We start from the raw sequence: 20,377 nt of genomic DNA on the forward strand, positions 1-20,377 counted from the left end.
GTAGCTTCAGAAAAATGTTCCTTTCATTATAAAATGAACCTGGTTTTCATTCAGGCACTTCTCCATAATTAAAAAAAATGAATCAGTTGGATCACTAAGGACCCTTTTCATGGAATTCTCACATCCCTTCCAACGCTCCCTTTCAGTCAGTGTGCTTCCCCATGGTTACTTTTATAAACCTGCAGGCTCGGCCACTGTGTTTCTTCGCTTGCTGCTCTGCTTTAATTGCTGCCTCTGCAATGTTTTGTTCTCCTTCTTTATCTTGGCCCAGACTATTAATTTCTAAAACCCATCAGCATCCAGTGACTGTTAGGACAACTTCAGAGAACCTCAAAAGAATTATGCCTGCGTGATTTTTAGCCCATATATTTGGTGCCGTTAAAATGTCATTTTTCCCTAGACTTCCATGATGTTGTGTCAAACATGAAATTAATCTTAACTGTACAGCGTTCACATTTTGACATCTCAATACCTTTATTGAGATGTTAAAATAGAATTTTCCTTTAAATATGTCAATATAAAAGACTTACTACTTTCCTACATGGTATCTCCCACATCAACTTTCATTATCCAGAGAAATGCATCTTTCATTTATAATAGAAGTCAGTGGGAAGAGGAAGTTTGTTGTATAGAAATTCATATTTACAGTCAACTTTCAACTTTTTAATGTTTTCTTTCATCCAATAATATAATGTATAACCATATAATCTACTACTGTAACTGCAGTTTTCAAAAATGTTATTTTGTCTCCCCGTGCTTCTCTGGCAGCTCAGACAGTAAAAAAATCTGCCTGCAATATATGTGTATCTCTCTCTATATATATATATCGGAGAAGACAATGGCACCCCACTCCAGTACTCTTGCCTGGAAAATCCCATGGATGGAGGAGCCTGGTGGGCTGCAGTCCATGGGGTCGCACAGAGTCGGACACGACTGAGCGACTTCACTTTAACTTTCATGCATTGGAGAAGGAAATGGCAACCCACTCCAGTGTTCTTGCCTGGAGAATCCCAGGGACAGAGGAGCCTGGTGGGCTGCCATCTATGGGGTTGCACAGAGTTGGACAGGACTGAAGTGACTTAGCAGCTATATATATGTGCATTCTTTTAAAAATATTCTTCTCTGTTATGGTTTATCACAGGGTGTCGAATATGGTTCCCCGTCTATACGGTAGGACCTCGTCGTGTGTACATCCTATATACAAAAGCTTACGTCTGCTAACCCCAGCCTCCTACTCCATCCTTTCCCCAGTTCCCTTCCCCTTGACAACCTGTTTCATAGATAGGTTCCTTGGTGTCATATTTTAGATTCCACACGTACATGATGTCATATGGCATTTGTCTCTTTCTGACTTACTTCACTTAGTATGATAACCTCTAGTTGTATCTGCCTTGGGACCTCAATGCCTAGGCTTGCCAGGCAGACTGGTTCACTCTGTAGGCTTTTGCTTAATCTCTTCTCTTCCCCCGCACTTTGCTGTGGCAAAGATGGCAAAATCCCTGTCCGGGAGCAGAGCTCATGCTGAGAAGGCCCAACCAGCCCAGGCCCACATTTCCCAGCCCCTCCATCCCTTGCATCCAGGCTGGGCCATGTTGCTAGTTCTTGCTAGCACAATATGAGTGGAGATGATGTTGGCCATTTCTTGACCAAGATGATTAAGAACCTTCTTGGTACTTTTCCCTCCCTTTCTGCCAAGTAGATATTAACAAACAGGATGATGTTGGAAGCCGTGTAGAAGGTGGTGGAGATTCCATCAGCTTGGAGCTCTGAATGGTTGTATGGAGCAGAGTCTTCCTCCACTTCTATGCCCATTTTTCCATTCCTGCCACCTAACCAAGAACATTTCTTTTGAATTTTATGTGAGTGAGAAATAAGCTTGTGCTGTGCTAAGTCATTAAGATTTTTTTTACACAGCAAATAGTCTTACCTTAATTTATCCACAAAAGTGATTTTCCTAACTGGAATGCTTTTTTTTTCACTATAGAGGTAGGGGACAGAGACTATTTTATTGATCACCTATTTTATGCTAAGGATATCATAATGGTAATAACTTCAGTGATTTATACATGGTATCATTATTAAAAATTTTCCCAGTTCCAAGAGCTTGTCATCATTATGTTACTGATACAGCTTTGATTAGTACAGCCTATTGGGTAATTATGTTTAAATATAGACAATTTCTGACTTGCATTAAAAGGCTCACCTGGGGACTTAATTCACTACTGGATACCGGGTTGAGTAAGCCAAAGATTGATGGGGAAAATATGGGAGATGACCACATGGCATTCTGAAATATTTAAGTCTGGGTCTAGTGCAGACACCGGCTTTGGGCTACATATGGAGATAATAGAGAAAGATGAAATTGATAGAGTAGACTCAAGATAAAGAATGGTGGAATGTGAAGCTAAGAAATTTGGACTTTGGTCTATAAGGAATTGGTAGGGGGAGGGTAGTCAAGTCACATGAACCAAACTCTGCTTTAAGAAGATATATTTGGCAGTAATATTATATATAGCCAACTTACAAACTAACTTTTTTAGAGAAGGTATATATACCTTCTCTATATATGGCTGTGCTGCTTGTGGGATCTTAATTCTGCAACCAGGGATGGAACCCAGGCCCCAGCTATGGAAGCTCCGAATCCTAACCACTGGATCACCAGGGAATTCCTTAGAGAAGATGTTCTGTTGTTACATTGATTGTCCTGTGCATTAAACAGCATCTTTGGTCTCTACCAAGTGAATAACAGTAGCAACTCCCACTCTCTTCACATGGGACAACCACCAGACATTGGACATTGCCAAGCATCCTACGGTAATGTCCCTATCCCCCACCCCTTGCTTTTATCAGAAGGTCCAGGTGGATGAGGCTGCATTCCTCCCACAATGCAACTGATCTTGAGACCACAAAGATATGGCCACCCATGGCCCATGCCCTCCCTTCTGCCATATTCTAGGTTCTCAGGATCCTGGAAATCTTTGCCCAAATAGCTCCATTTGCCAAGTTGTGGTGATTTGGAACCAGTGTGGATTGAGTTTGGCCCGGAAGCTCGGGCATCCATGTACCTGTGCCTGTGGGTCCTCCTGGTACTAGAAGGAAGCAGTGTGGGAGGAGAAGGGGTGACTCCTGAAAATTCCCACGTGGGGCTCCAGGAATGTGAGAATTCTAAATTTGAGTCTGACCTCCAGCCATGGGCCCTACTGAGAAACTTAGAGGGATGATGCTGGAGGTGGCGAGGAGAGCAGCGGTACCTTGTCACCAGAATTTTGGGCTAGCTGGCTGAGGTGGGGTGAGGAGGAACCTGGGCCGTGTGGGACAGAACTTCTGTGCCTCTTGCCACAGACTTGCAGTTTGCATTTCACAATCCATTTAGGATAACTTGGGAGGAAGAAGTTGGGACTCTGAAATCATATGCATCTAGATCCAGCCTGATCCTGCCTGTAGCATCTGTGTGGCAGGTGAGTGAGGCCAGAAAAATTAGGGTACCTTGGCCAGACAGAGAAAGAGAAAGGACATCCAAAGAGTTTGTGAAAAGGCACAGATGCGTGCAGAATGCTTGAGTGTTTGGAAGTTGTTTAGGAACTAGGAAGATGAAGGTGTGGATGGAGGGCAGAATGCTGGGGAAAGAGCCAAAGAGTCTGCAAGGACCCCACACATGGGTCCTCAAAGGAGCCGAGACTTTCTACAGCAGCCACACAGAGCCTAGGGGGTGGCTACGCAGAGCAGGCTCTGTGATACAGCTCTGGATGGAAGAGGAGAGAAAGTAAAGACTGGGAGAACAGAAAGTTGTTTTTAAAATTCTGATGAGATGCTGGGCTGAACAAAGACACTGAGCAGGAAAATGAAGAGTGGAGAGATTCTGTGAAGGCTGAATTGCTCTTAGAATGACAGCTACTGATAAAACCCCGAGTGCGGGGAGCTGCCCATGAGAACGGGGTCCTTTGTCCGAAGGACACAGCTCTGGGAGCTGCCTCAGTCCTTGAGGGTTTGCTTGCAAACATAGCTCTCTGTCCCGCCACCCCAGAGATTAGGCGCTTATTTACTGCAGGCACCTGGAGTTCTGTGCAAACTTCTCACGCACAGAGAAATGTTACCTGGTGTAAGAAATAATAACAGGGAGCCATTCCCATGCTCTCAAGATTTCTTGTGACTGTTTGTAAGATGTATAGGCTAACCAAGAAAAAATGTCAACTGTCTTGTCTTTCTCACGCTTTTCTGTATAAATATGAGATGTTGAATAAAGTTGGTGTCAGACTGCGTCCCTTCGTGGTGACGTGTCTGAACCTCTCGACCCCATCTTTGTAGTCTCTTGCTTTAGTTTCTTTCTTAGCCCCGCCGTGCACGTTCTCGGGACCTGATCGACTTTGCTGGCTGGCTCCGGCACCCGAGCATCTTGAAATATTGACACATGCTTTTGGCTTTTAAGGTTTTGGCATAGATGATTTTGGTTCTCACATGGGGACACACCAATAAAATTTTCAAGCAGGATTTAAAATTTTTGTGTTCTTCCTTTTCAGGATGACTTTGTAGACCTTTTAACTTCCATATCTTTTTAAAAGTTTGCAATTCACTTCTGTATGTGTGTATGAAACAGACTTTTTTCCCTAAAAAAATATGATATCAAAGGTAGAGAGTTCAGACTGAATGAAAACCAGAAAAGGTTCTAGTTGAAAGCAACAGGGATTCTGATGCCCCTGAAATCACTCAGCCTTCGTGTCTCCAGAAATGCCAACACAGACAACTCTTCATGTCACTGTCCCACAAGGCATTGGCCTTTCCTGCACGGAAATAATATATGGAAATGAGAGTCAAAAGGAGTATAATATTCCAATTTAAGTCAAGAGAGCAAATTCTTTGGGGCTTCATTTTGGGGTAGAAAGGTCATCCAAATAAAATATTAATTTGCATCTCTATACATCTGTCTTCAAGAAAGATAACTAGTCTATATTTGGAAAATCTTGACAGGCAATTGCATTCACATTAACCTTTTGTTGGGACATCAGCAGGAGTGAGGTGTCTCTGAATTATTAGCATTCTTCTCTACAACTGGAAATTTCCATCTCTTCCAACAAGTTTTCAGGCTCCTTCCTTAGGGTCCAGTAACTATGAAATGCCAATTAGATAACAGCAAACAATGGGCTCATGAGGCCTGGAGGAATTCCAAATCATCTCGTGGGCTTGTCGGGCCTTCTTCTGGACAATGAGAGAAATGCGGGTATCGCAGCAGCCTAGCTAAAGGGCACATTGTTCTGCACTGAGAGGCCTCTGTGCCGTGTGTTTTGATACACTTTCAAGTTCATAGAATCAGGGCATCTGGATTCAGAAGGGATCTGAGAAGGTCATTCAAATCTGTCTTTCCTCTTCCCATTTTATCTTTATACAGACAAACACATTTAAGTCAACAAGTCTCTTTAAACAGTTACCCTGTCTAGAGTGCTGGGACAAGAATAAGTGAAAGGAGCCATGACCTAAGCCTTTGCCTGGAGTGGGCAGCAAAGCCTTTTCAGAAAAGGTAGGAGGTAAAGTGGAAAGTATTGTTTAGACTGGATCTGGGCAACTGTGTCAGGAGAGCATGTGAGGCAGAGGAAATTAGATGCAAGAATGTGCAGAGGCGGGAAGAACAAAGCCGGTCAGTGAGATATCACATTGGTGTGCAAGCTGGATCTGATAGAAAATTCACAGAAAGAGGAGGCGGTAAGGTAATGCAGGTCTTTTCCACTGAGAATTGATGAATCTTTGGACTATTCTGAAAGCAGTGGTGACTATCAAAGCTTTTTGAGCCTGGGGATGAACAATAAACCCATCCAACAATCAAGGAATTTACTCATGGAAAAAGCAAAAGAAAATTTACTCAAGGAAAGAAATTGATTCTGATTTAAGAGAATGTATAGATCTGGTATTTCCATTAAGGCAGATTATAATGATGCCTTTAGTTTAGGCTTGATGAGTTTACAAACTCATTTCTAGGAAATACACACCCCTTTGCCTGCCACTTGGCCGTATCACTGTCCCTTGTCAGAAATAAGGAGAAGCGGCAGGCCTGGAGAATGAGTGCTGAATCTCTGAAGACATATCCTTTCAAGATGGTGCTAAAAAAGGGGTGTAGGCTAGGTGTGGGCGGGTGTATTTGTCTGCTCTGGAAGACTAGTAAAAGGCCATAGACTGGGGGGCTTCAACAACAAAAATTTATTTCTTACAGTTCTGGAGGTTGGGAAGTCCAAGATTAAGGTGTTAGCCAATAGTTTCTGGTGAGAGCTGTAGATGGCTGCTTCTTGATGTGTTCTCACATGGCAGAGAGAGAGAGGGGACTTTTTTTCCTCTTATTATAAGGCAAAAGTCCTATTCTATCAGGGTCCCATCAATATGACTTCATTTAACATTGATTACCTCCTGAAGATCTTATCTCCAGATACAGTCACTTGGGGGTTAAGACTTCAATATGTAAATTTGGAGGGCACAATTCAGTCCATGACAGTGGGTTACATGCAGCACTGAATCAATTGCACATTGGAGACTTTTCACTTATCTAGGATTTTAAAAACTTGATGGAAGATGCAGAATCATCACTGTGGCAGGTAAGAAGGTTATACTTTCTACCGCATTCTCTCACTAGTTTGTTAAACTTTCCCATAATCTTAAAACTGATCAAGACTACTCTTTTGATATATCAAAATCAAGCAAATAATGACACATGATTAATGAGTTATTTTCACATAAATGTATTATAACTATATGGAATAAAGTGGGCTGCTCAGTCTTTGTGCATACTCAGTCATTCAGTCCTGTCTGACTCTTTGCTGTCCCATGGACAGTATCCCGCCATGCACCTCTGTCCATGGAATTTTCCAGGCAAGAATACTGGAGTGGGTTGCCAATTCCTATGCCAGGGGATCTTCCTGACTTGGGGATGGAACCCATGTCTGCTGCATTTCCTACATTGGCAGGCAGATTCTTCATCACTGAACCATCTGGAAAGCCCTTCTGCTCAATCTACCTTTTGCCGATAATAGTCTTGACTTAACTGACCATTGGCCATGTGATGTGCTGGGGTTTTTCCTCTCATTAATCTTCACAATAACAGCATGACATAAAGATCTCCATTCCACAGATGAGAAAATTGAAGCCTAGAGAACTTGGTAACTTAAGTAATTTAGGACAGATTTCAAATTCAGTCTTGGATGGATCCCAAGTCCAGAAATTCCCCTGTACCGTATTACCATTCTTGGTATTATATTGTCTTTCACTGAATTGATGAAATAACGATCAAAATAATATTAAAAAAAATGAAGAACTTGAAAGAATGGGGTTAACAACCATCAGAATCACCTGGAGAGTTTTTTTTTTTTTTTTTAACCCTGATGTAATTCTTATCTTCCACCTTAAAACACAACTGTTTGAAGGAGACACAGACATAAAAAACAGACTTATGGACACAGGGGAAGGGAAGGAGAGGGTGGGAAGAATGGAGAAAGTAGCATGGAAACATAAACACTACCGTAAGTAAAATAGATAGCCAGTGGAAATTTGCTCTTTGACTCAGGGAACTCAAACTGGGACTCTGTGACAACTTAGAGCCTGGGGGACGGGGTGGGAGGTGGAAGAGAGGTTCAAGGCGGGGGTACGTATTTATACCTATGACTGATTCGTGTTGCTGTATGCCAGAAAACAACACAATATTGTAAAGCAATTATGCTTCAATTAAAAAGAAATAAATTAAGAAAACACAAATGTGCAAACCAATGAGGCTTGGTTCAGAGTCTCTAAAGATGGGGTTAGAAATCTTTATTTTATAAAGTTACTTAAGTAATCTAGCCAGGTTTGGGAGTGTGATGTCCCTCAAAAGATATGTCCATGTCCTATTCTCTGGAAACTGAATGTGATCTTACTTGGAAGGAATCTTTGCCACATACTGAAGCATCTCTAGATGAGATCATCCTAGATTATGTAGGTAGGCCCTAAATCCAATGACTAGTGTCCTTATAAGACACAGAGAGAAGAAGAGAAGGCTGTGTAAAGATAGAGGCAGAGATTAGAATGATGCAGCCACAAGTCAAATAATGCCAGGAGCCACCAGAAGACACAGGAAAGATTCTCCTTCAGAGAGAGTACAACGTGCTAACACCTTGGTTTCTGACTTCTGGCCTGTAGGATTGTTGTTTGAGCCACCCAAGTTTGTGGTCGTTTGTTACAGCATCCCTAAGAAACTAATACAAGGATCTGACGTAGGTAAGAGAGAACAGCGAAGTAATTAAGGTAGGATTGAATGTGGGAGTGAGAGAGAAAACATTGAAAATAATATAGGACATCTTTTTGCCATTTAGAAATGCTTCCAATTTAACAGGCTATTTTGATTTTGATCTCTCACTGTTGGAAGCTCCATCTATATATTATTAACAATCTTAAAAGTATTAAGTAAACTCTTGTAAATCGTATTTGCATTAACTAGGAATGGTCATTCAAGTCTATGTAGTTAAACCCATTGTGCATGTGGGCTTTACGAGTCTGTTCAGGAAAAGATTATATGCCTTCCTAGGTGGGTAGGGAAGGGGTTAATATAAGATAAACAAAAAATAAACAATTACCTAGAGAATATATATCCATTAAGAAGATGTGAGATAAAGGGAGTGGAAACAGTGAAAGTCACCTCTTTCACTTTGAGCCTCTGGAGGTGCAAATTCCCCTTTTTTCTATGCTTTAGCAAGCAGGGCTCCTGGTGATAAAGGCTTTCCCACTCTTTGGGAGATAGTCAGTGCAAGACATACAGGAACACTTCTGTAGTTAACACGAATAAAAACAAGTAGAAGACAGCTGACTGTTCTTGGGCATCAGGCCAATAATTCTTTTTCCTCTCTAAATGTTGTAAAATATTATGCCATCTTTTTACAGATGGCCAACAGGCACATGAAAAGATGCTCATCACAGCTAATTATTAGAGAAAAAATAAAACTATGAGTTACCACCTAACACTAGTCAGAGTGACCATCATTAAAAAGTCTACAAATAAAAAAATGGTGGAGAAGATATGGGAAAAAAAGGAACCCTTCTATGCTGTTTGTATGAATATAAATTGGTGCAGCCACTATGGAGAACAGTACGGAAGTTACTCATAAAATTAAAATTAGAATTTCCATATGATCAGGCAGTGCCACTCTGGGTGTATAGCTGGACAAAACTCTAGTTCAAAATGATACCTGCACCCCTATGTTCATAACAGCACTATTCACAATAGCCAAGACATAGAAACAAGCTAAACATCCATATGTCCATATGACATCCATATGACAGATGAATGAATAAAGAAGATGTGCGACTTATCTACCTATCTATCCAACTACACAATGGCATATTATTCAACCAGAAAAAAGAATGAAACAATGCCATTTTTAGTTACATGGATGGACCTATAGATTATTATACTAAGTCAGAAAGAGAAAGACAAACAGGTATGATATCACTTATGTGTGGAATCTAAAATACGACACAAATAAACTTGTCTATGAAACAGAGACACTCTCACAGTCATAGAGAAGAGACTTGTGGTTACCAAGGGGGTGGTGGGAGAGGGATGGAGTGGGGGTTTGAGGCCAGGAGATGCAAACCATTATATATACAGTGGATAAACAACGAGGTCCTACTCTATAGCACTGTACTGTAGAGGGAATGTGTGTACTGTATATACAGTGTATATACTGTACTGTAGAGGGAGTGATATTCAATATCCTGTAATAAACTATAATGGAAAACAATATGAAAAATAATAAATATATAACTGAATCACTTCGCTGTACACCAGAAACCAACACAACATTGTAAATCAACTATACTTTAAGAAAAAATAATATGTCATCTTTTGAAGGACTCAGAGCTGTACAGCAATTATTTTAAATTACATGTCAACTCAAAAGAAACAACTGAACCTGGGTCTCCCACATTGCAGGCAGATGCTTTCACCTCTGAGCCACCAGGGAAGTATTAAGTCCTATATTATTGACAATTAGAAAAATAGCCAACATCATGTTGGACCAATTTAACATGATATTGCCTCTGTTTTACTTGTATTTTTGGCTATGAAAAGATCTCTTGAGATTACACTAGTATGTTGTTTTAGTAATGTATTAGTTTGATTTCTCCAAATATATTCTAGCCCAGACATTTTCTCTAAACTCCAGATTGAGCACTTCTAAACTAATTTGACATCTCCATTTGGACAAGTAACCAAAAAATAACTGATTTCTTCCCCAAAACTTGCTCGTTGCTCAATGTTCCCCATCTCAGTTAGTGGTACCACCGTTCACCCACACTCAAGTCAGAAACAATAGAGTCATTCTCCCGTCTTTTTCTTCTGGCAACCACCTTACCTTCATCTAGATCAGGTAATATTTGCTCAGTCTTCCAGAAACATTCTGAATCGTATCACATCTCTCCCCCTCAGGCTGCTCCATCATCTGTTACCTTGATTACTGCAATAAACTCTGTACTAGTCTCTCTGCTTCTACTCTGCCCCTCACAGTTGATTCTCCACCTAGCAACCAAAGTTTTAAAATATAAACCAAAATATGTATAATACTGTTCTCAGTTATGTCCGACTTTTGTGACACCATGGTCTGTAGCCCACCAAGCTCCTCTGTCCATGGGATTTCCCGGGCAAGAATACTGGAGTGGGTTGCCATTTCCTCCTCCAGGAGATCTTCCAAGGGATCGAACCTGCATTTCTGTGTCTCCTGCATTGGCAGGTGGCTTCTTTACCACTGTGCTGCCTGGGTTATATCTTTCCTTAAAATCCTCTAATGACTTTGAATTATTTAACATACAGGCAACTATTTAAACTGAGACCCTAAGTAACTACAGCTTCAACAAGACAAAAGGGCTGTTAATGATGTCTACACAGGTCAGGAACCCAGGCGACTTTTATCTTATTGCTCTACTATGCATAGTTTGTAATCTGGATCCTCATTCAAGATGGCTTAAGGTCAACTCATCTGCTTCCAGGCCAGTAGGAACTGGAAAAGGGGAGGGGATGCAGGTTTCCATTGCACTCACATTCTATTGGCCAGAGATTAGTTGTTACTGCACTCAACTGCAAGGGAGGCTTAGAGATATAATTTTAATTCCATGTAGTTATACACTGTGTTGGAAATTAAGGTTTCTATTACAATAGCAAAAAGTGAGAATGGATATTCAAGAACAATATGGTAGACTAGGTTATGATAATACATAGACCCAACTATGTTGGTACTCAACAAAATGGAAGTTAGTTTTATCCCACAAAAGAGTTTTGGGTAAGTGAATATCAATTGATGTAACTTTTCTGGATGTGGTCATTAGGTTTCCAGTGGGTAGAGGCTCTGTCATCTTACACATGTGGCTTTGAAGGTTGCCATCAACATTTCTATCCCAGACAGCAAGAACGGAGAAATGGCACAGAGACACACAGGTGGATCATTTGTATTGGCCAGTCCAGAAAGTTCACATCACTTCTACTCACATTCTATTGGCTAGTTCTCATTCGTATGACCATTGCTAAGTGAATTGCTATAAAATTTGGTCTGGCTACATGCCCAGAAGGAAGAGGAGAATAGAGATTTGGATAAAAACTTGCCTGGAGAATCCTAGGGACAGGGGAGCCTGGTGGGTTGTCTTCTATGGGGTTGCACAGAGTCGGACACGACTGAAGTGACTTAGCAGCAGCAGCAGCAGCAAACTTCCCATCTCACACAATAAAATCCAAAGTCCTTACCAGACATAAAGCCCTTACAAAGTGGCCCACAACTAACTTTCTTTAATCTTTCTACCGCTGATTAGCTCCAGCTTCCCCAGTCCTCTTTCTGTTCCTTGACCTTACCAAGTCTGTTTTCACTCCAGGGTGTTTGCAACTGCTGTTTGTCTGTGTGGAACCTTTCCCCCAGATTTTCACATGTCTCACTCCCTCACTTCATTGAGTTCTCAACTTAAAATCTATCTTCTAGAGAAACTATCTGTAGCCACTACCACATCCTTGACTATTTCCCATCAAAGCCAAGTCCCCTATCATGCTTCATTTTTATGCATATAACTCGTTCATCTGTTTATCTATGGCTGGTGTCTACCCATAACCCATATTCATTTTGATTGTATTATCTGCTTTATTCAGTTATATCCCTAACTGCCCAGAAAATTGCCATAGTAATCACACAATAAATTGTTGATGATTTTTAGTAATTAATTAACTAAGATAAACTCTTTTGGTTACACATAAGATTTAATTCACCATAACATTTTATGAACCAATACCTTTCCACTCTTATGAATTTTCTCTATCCAAGAGCATTCTCCAGAGTGTTAATGTCTGCATCCCTATTTGTAGAATGGAGGTAATCACACACCTATATCCTAGAGTGATCATCAAGATTATACAAGGTAACGTATGTAAAATGCTGAGCGGTGTGTGGCACTTGATCACACACACATTGTGCCTTCAACAAGTATTAGCTCTGATTACTGCTGCAGCTGCAGCCACCTCTCGATTTCTATAAGGAAAGCTTTCAAAGTACAGAAAAGGGGGAGAAATTTATTAATCATTTACATATTTCTAAATTATTTCCTAAATTTATGGAGAGAATTAACCGATCTAAAATATAGCTATTTGTTATCCTGATGGTAAAGGGAAAAGTGAGCAAGTTCTGAATTGCCTTTCATCTGTTCAAACTATCTAGATTTTGTCTTTCCAGCCCCAGTTTGACTGTAATAATACGACAGTTTAGAATATTACAGCCATTCTTTCAACATGACCTACTGAAGAAAAAGCAGAACAAAATCCTCTGGTAACAGTCTGTACTGTGTCTAATGCATTATTGATCATGACAGGGATTTCCATTTGGTTTTTCCTTTCAAGTTAAGAATACATTCAATCATACAACCGACGAGTTGCATGTGCTATATTCCAGTTCACAGAACCGCTAAAGGAGATACAATTATGCAAGCTAATCCAGTCTCTTGGATAATTCTTGTGAAAAACTATGATCAAAACAACCCATGTGAATAAGGGTCACCAGGAAATGGCTTTCGAAGATTAAAAGAGGCTGAGACTATTTAGCTAGTGAAAACATTGAAGTAATTGTTTTAAAATAAAGAATCATCCCGTTTGAATTTTGTAGCAATCATTTAAAAAATAAGCTCTTCCTTGACTCATTGGTATGAATATTTTTTCCCCTGATGTTACTAAATAATTTCATAGGCCTTGGTAATGGGTCACCAATAGATAGGGTGAGTGAGCGGGTCTAAGTCTCCTTTACTGTTCATTCTGGGCCTGGCAGTCTCTCCTTCCCAGATCTTCCCAAAGAAGGTCAAAGGTTTTGTATATATTACCTTATGGGCATAGCATACAACTGCTGGAAGGAGTTGGGATGTCTGACAGTGATTGAAATGCAATTCCTATGAAAGTGCAGCACATGAAAAATGGCACCCTTCCCCCTCCCCACCAGCACTCACCACACACGGTTTTAATTCCCATTCCAGCTTGTACTTGATACTTATTACACGGTTACCCAACCTCCTCTACTTCAGGCTGAGTGGCACACTGGGAAATGGAGCCTGTAAATGGATACAGAAATAGAATTGCTGAGGGAAAAAGAGAGAGGTTATGACTTTGGCTGGCTCAGATGACAACTCTCCTTTTCTGGACAGTGGATTCCCTCGTCCTGAAGTTAAGGGACGGCAATGGGGCAGAGTCAAAGTCTTCCTCGTGCTTTGCGGTTGCTCTTGCTGCTGTGGTTCAAAGGGTAGTATCTGTGCCATCCAAGAAATTGTTTCTCAACCCCTCCCCATGAATGATGTCATTGGTGGAAAGTTGGCAAGGCTCCCTGAATGTTGACACATCTTCTCTTTGGTTTGCCATGCTGGCGCCACATTTTCATCTCTCTGTATATTTTCATGGGTAGTTTAATAAGACATTGAGAAGTATCTGTTAGGTATTGCTAAGTTGCTGCCATGCTAACCTGAAAGTTTTTCTACTTTATTTGATTTTGTTTTTTATTAAGACAGATCAACTGAGCAGAATAACTGAATCTCAGGCTGAATAGGATCATAATGAGCCTCTAAGGATTGATCTTGAACATTCAGTCTCTTTGATTGTTGGAGACAGAAAGGAAATTGGACACCATCTACTCCAAACCCATCACTTTATCTTAGGAATTTGAAGGTCCAACAGAATCAATGACTTGCCTGAGGACACAGCTCACTAGAAATAGAGAGCTGAGCAGGTAATCTATCAATTGCCTAATATTATTCTGCGTCACTTATCTGAATGGAAGCAAGGAAAGGGAAATAATGAATATTTATTATGGGTCAGGTCTGTGCAGGTGTTTTATATATATTCTCTATTTTTATCTCCATAAAGGTACATATTTTTATCCATATAATGTCAATAAAGAATTTTGTTTTTATAAAAAGTAAGAGATTTTTAAATTTAAAGTTTCTGCAAAGCAACTATTCAAATTACTAAACACATTTATCAAAGAGAGTAAAAAAAAAATAGTGAGATGTCTTTATTTCTAATGACCATACTCTGTTTCCACCCAGGGTCCCTGCTATTACTACTAAGGTAGCTGGGAACATGAGTAAGTAGGAAGTCACATTTCAAAAATAATAGTTAGTGGAAAAGACTATGAATAAACTAGGAGGGATATCTCACTAGGAGATGAGACTGTGAACCACCAAAGCACACACTATTAAATAATTATATCTGCATTCAGTCAAATTCTTCATAGCATGTACCTCAACATATGCTATTACCTATAACTCCTTAATTTCCCTTTTCTCTGCTTCACACTGGCCACTCCCTTCTGTTCTCATGGTCTTTATCCAGACAGGGAAGAGTAAAATTGAGTAGAGTTTCCCTTAGATTATAGTCCTGCTTCCCTGAGATTATACCATGCTCTTGACTGGAATTCTGGTTGTTGTCAAAACTCTTCAAACAAACATTTAAAGTCCCTGGGTTTGCCACCATGATGACATCTCTTTTATTATGTATAGATTAGACCACTTTTTCTCTCTCCTAGAGGATGGTCTTATCTTCTTTTAAAAATATTAGCAAATGCTTTTATTATCTCAACCATGTATTTATCACTTATTGTGACAATGTAATTGAATTGTGAGATGAATTAAAGTCACTTCCTCTGTATTAATCATGGAACCTCAGCTCTGGAAGGAGCCTTAGGAAACCATCTCACCCAAGCCTCTTTGTCTAGGTGAGGGAATGCCTTATCAGGCACACCATGAGGCTTTTTCTCTTAACTAAATCCAGAAATGACACAGAACAGTTTATCTCAAAATTCACTTCAGCTGACATTTAAAAAGTAGTGATTATTCCTTATAGTTAAACACAATCTTTCTAGTTTTGTTTAACTTTATTTCTTCATTAGCTTTTTTTTTTTAATCCCCCAGGAAAAGATGGGAAGTATTCCAGAATTGTGGAATGACTATACAGGCAGAAGCCAGGCGAAAAAACAGAAGGTGACCTCACAGTGGTTTGGTTGAATGAAACTTGATCAAAAATATAAGTGATTAAATAAACTTTGGGGAATGACCTTGACATTCAAAGAGGTTTGGTCCTGAATTTCCTGCATATGTTATATGAATTTTCCATCTCCCCAGAATGAACAGGGAAACAGTTGGTTGTTAAATCTAGGGAAGAACCAGAAGAAGAGAGATGGTAGACTTCAGATTGGGGCTCATTGAAAAAGGAAGTTGCTTGGAGACCAGCTAGATTGCCTTTATTGCTGCAAAAGCAACAGCCACATCCCTCACAACCTCTTGGGTGTCCCAGAAGAATCTCTATTCCACAGGTAGAGCTTACGATGGGGAAAATAGATGGGGAAATGCTCTGGGCACCAGGAGGCTCCAGGGCTCCCTTGGTGACTAAGGCTATTTTTATAATCCAACTGTGGACAGTATGACTTCAAAGACCCTACAGAAATCTGAGAGGTAATTTTTAATTTTTACTATATCTTATTAACTTTAAAGTGGCTGGGTGCTTTTTTAGCTGGGATGAAATGCTTTTTCAGTACCAAACCAAAAATTTACTTTGACAGTCTTTTGAGGTAATGAAGGGAAACAAGAAAAGTGAGTGTTATTAGATGTGAAGAAATTTCCATTTTCCATCTCACTGACCTCTGACACAGCAGGCACACAGACAAAGGTTGGTTTTCAGTCAGTAGCTTATCAAACCAGGGTACATGGCATGCTCCCTGGGACACCCAGTTCACCGACAGCAGTGGGAACTTGTTTCTATCTGCTCTCTGTTTATTCAAGGGTCACATGTATAGCCTCACTGATAAATGTGCTTTCATTTCAAATAGATTCTCCAAAACTTGGCATTAAATTGATTCTACAAGCACAGGGACACAAGGAACAAGAGACTAACTTTGTACTTAGCTTGATGTTTCCTTTGTTATTCAATTGCGAAGTCGTGACCAGCTCTTTGCGATTCGTGGACTGCAGCGTGCCAGGCTCCTCTGTCCTCCACTGTCTCCCAGAGTTTGCTCAAATTCATGTCCATTGAGGTGGTGATGCTATCTAACCATCTCATCCTCTGGTCCCCCCTTCTTTTGCCTTCAGTCTTTCCCAGTGAGTCAGCTCTTCACATCAGGTGGCTAAAGTATTTGAGCTTCAGATTTACTGTCAGTCCTTCCAATGAATATTCAGGACTGATTTCCTTTGGGTTGACTGGTTGGATCTCCTTGCAGTCCAAGGGACTCTCAAAAGTCTCCAGCAACACAATTCAAAAGCATCAATCCTTCATGCTCAGCCTTCTTTTTGGTCTAACTCTCACATCCATATGTGACTATGGGAAAAATGATAGCTTTGACAATACAGAACTTTGTCAGCAAAGTGATGTCTCTGTTTTAAATATGCTGTCTGGGTTTGTCATAGCTTTCCTTTCAAGGAGCAAGCATCTTTAGGGATTGTGTTAATCAGGGGTTTTCAGAATCTCTATCCAAGAACACTTCTTTCTCACCGAAAAATGTCAAATCTAAACTGCATTGAGTTTAATTTTTAAGTTGAAGAAAATTTTGTGGTAGAAAACAATGATTGTTAAAGGTGAACAGATAAACTAGGATGGAAATTACACTTGATACATAATATATATTATATATATAATAAATAATATGAAGCATCTTCTACTGATGTATTTTTGAGGGAGGATTATGTCTCAATATGCCAGCAGATGTGGAAAACTCAGCAGTGGCCACAGGACTCGAAAAGGTCAGTTTTCATTCCAATCCCAAAGAAAGGCAATGCCAAAGAATGCTCAAACTACCGCACAATTGCACTCATCTCACACGCTAGTAAAGTAATCCTCAAAATTCTCCAAGCCAGGCTTCAGCAGTACGTGAACCATGAACTTCCAGATATTCAACCTGGTTTTAGAAAAGGCAGAGGAACCAGAGATCAAATTGCCAACATCCGCTGGATCATGGAAAAAGCAAGAGAGTTCCAGAAAAACATCTATTTCTGCTTTATTGACTATGCCAAAGCCTTTGACTATGTGGATCACAATAAACTGGAAAATTCTGAAAGAGATGGGAATACCAGACCACCTGACCTGTCTCTTGAGAAACCTATATGCAGGTCAGGAAGCAACAGTTAGAACTGGATGTGGAACAACAGACTGGTTCCAAATAGGAAAAGGAGTACATCAAGGCTGTATATACGTCACCCTGCTTATTTAACTTCTATGCAGAGTACATCATGAGAAACGCTGGGCTGGAAGAAGCACAGACTGGAATCAAGATTGCCGGGAGAAATATCAATAACCTCAGATATGCAGATGACCCCACCCTTATGGCAGAAAGTGGAGAGGAACTAAAAAGCCTCTTGATGAAAGTGAAAAAGGAGAGTGAAAAAGTTGGCTTAAAGCTCAGCATTCAGAAAACGAAGATCATGGCATCTGGTCTCATCACTTCATGGGAAATAGATGGGGAAACAGTGGAAACAGTGTCAGACTTTATTTTTGGGGGCTCCAAAATCACTGCAGATGGTGATTGCAGCCATGAAATTAAAAGACACTTGCTCCTTGGAAGGAAAGTTATGACCAACCTAGATAGCATATTCAAAAGCAGAGACATGACTTTGCCAACAAAGGTCCATCTAGTCAAGGCTATGGTTTTTCCAGTTGTCATGTATGGATGTGAGAGTTGGACTGTGAAGAAAGCTGAGTGCTGAAGAACTGATGCTTTTGAAGTGTGGTGTTGGAGAAGACTCTTGAGAGTCCCTTGGACTGCAAGGAGATCCAACCAGTCCATTCTAAAGGAGATCAGCCCTGGGTGTTCATTGGAAGGACTGATGTTGAAGCTGAAACTCCAATACTTTGGCCACCTCATGCGAAGAGTTGACTCATTGGAAAAGCCCCTGATGCTGGGAGGGATTGGGGGCAGGAGGAGAAGGGGACGACAGAGGATGAGATGGCTGGATGGCATCACTGACTCGATGGACATGAGTTTGGGTGAACTCCGGGAGTTGGTGATGGACAGGGAGGCCTGGCGTGCTGCGATTCATGGGGTCACAGAGTCGGACACGACTGAGCGACTGAACTGAACTGAACTGTGTCTCTTCAAATAGAGATATACTCAAGTTTGTATATAGCACTTAATGCTTCCGGGCTTAAGGTAGTTCTAAAAATAATTTTATCTCTGAGTATCTGGATAGCAAACACTCACTGTAAAAGATATGTAAAATACAGAAACCTATATAAAAGAAAATGGAATCCTCTAGCAAACCTTTAATTAGCGATAATCACTGTTAACTTTTTGATGTATCTTTCCAGGTTTTTTTTGATGCATTTGAAAAACATGATTAAGACTAGACAATGTACAGTGTAATTTGGGGATAGCATTTTACAAATATGAAACCAATGCCTTTGAAAACATATTTATTTATTTGGCTGTGCTATGTTTTAGTTGCAGCATGTGAGATCTGGTTCCCCAGCCAGATATCTAACCCTGGCCCCTGGCACTGGGAGCCTGAAGGCTTAGCCACTGGCCCACCAGGGAAGGCCCAAGCCAATGCCTTTTTATTTCTCCTTTTTATTTCCTTGTATATTTTCCAAGTGCAAGGTTATGTTTATGAGCTTCTTGCCCCAGGAAGGGAGGGTGTTGGCAGTGCCTAGAAACTCTTTCAGCTCATTGTCCCCTTTTCAGCAGTTTGTACCACCATCCAACCACGTGCTATGACCAGAGTCCTTGGGGTCAGGCCTGGCTCTTTTCTCCTCATACCCCACATCCATTTGATTAATACATTCTATTGGCTCAACCTTCAAAATATACTTTAGCTGCCTCTTACAAATTTTGTATGCTGTGCTCTCATTTTCATAGAGCTAAAAAAACCTTCCTAATTCCTCTTGATTTTTTATTTGACCAATGGGTTATTTAAAAGTATGTTATTTAGTTTCTGGATATTTGAGGATTTCCCAGATATATTTTTGCTGCATATTTCTAGTTTAATTCTTTTACAAACAGAGAAGATGTGGTTTGAATGATTTGAAATCTACTGAGGTTTGTTTCATAGTCTAGAATATTGTTTATCTTGGTAAATGATCTATATGCACTTTAAAGAATGTCTATTTTGCTGATCAAGGGTGCAGTGTTATACAAATGTCAGCTAGGTCAGGTTGGTTGATAACGCTGTTTAAATCTTTGACTGTGATTGTGGATTTCTCTACCACTCTTGATATTCTATAATTTGTGTGTATCTGTCAGGTATTTTAAAGTTCTGGTATTAGTCATGTTATTAGTCTGTTATATGGTCATGATTAGTATTTCCTCTTAATGAATTAACTCCTTCATCATTACCAGATCATCTTCTTTATCCCAGATAATAATCTTTGTTCAAAAATTTACTTTTTCTGGTGTTAATACAGCCACTTCAACTTAGTTTTTGACCTGTGTTAACCTGGTATATCTTTTCCCATCCTTTTACTGTTAACCTATTTGTATCTCTATATTTGTAACCTATTTGTGTCTCTTTTAGGCAGCATGTATTAGGTTTTGCTTTTGTTTTCCAATCCAACCACCTCTGCCTTTTATTTGGGATGTGTACGCCAGTTAAATTTCATGTGGTTGTTTGTGTCAAAATCCATTCTCTTGCCTTTACTCCTTGTCCTATCTGCTGTTTATTACCATTTCCCCTAATTTTCTGTCTTCTTTTGGATTAAATTTTTATTTTTAAAGATTTTAAGTTTTATGATTAAAATATTTATTTACTTATTTATTTATCTGACTGCACTGGGACTCAGTTGAGGCTCATGGGATCCTTAGTGAAAGCATGCGAACTCGTAGTTGTGGCTTGTGGGATCTCTTTCCCTGTCCTGAGATTGAATTCCAGCCCCCCGGCATTAGGAACA

At 40.1% G+C, this 20,377-nt stretch overlaps 1 long non-coding RNA gene across 1 annotated transcript; it reads left to right on the forward strand.

The window, feature by feature from the left end:
• The first annotated feature begins 7,908 nt into the window (after positions 1-7,908).
• Positions 7,909-15,576, forward strand: LOC109559186 (uncharacterized). The gene is made up of 3 exons (XR_002180728.2): positions 7,909-8,226; positions 14,016-14,237; positions 15,421-15,576. It is a non-coding gene; the product is annotated as an uncharacterized lncRNA (long non-coding RNA).
• Positions 15,577-20,377: the final 4,801 nt, after the last annotated feature.

Source organism: Bos indicus, chromosome 5, assembly GCF_029378745.1.
Source record: "Bos indicus isolate NIAB-ARS_2022 breed Sahiwal x Tharparkar chromosome 5, NIAB-ARS_B.indTharparkar_mat_pri_1.0, whole genome shotgun sequence".
Classification (NCBI taxonomy): Eukaryota; Metazoa; Chordata; class Mammalia; order Artiodactyla; family Bovidae; genus Bos; species Bos indicus.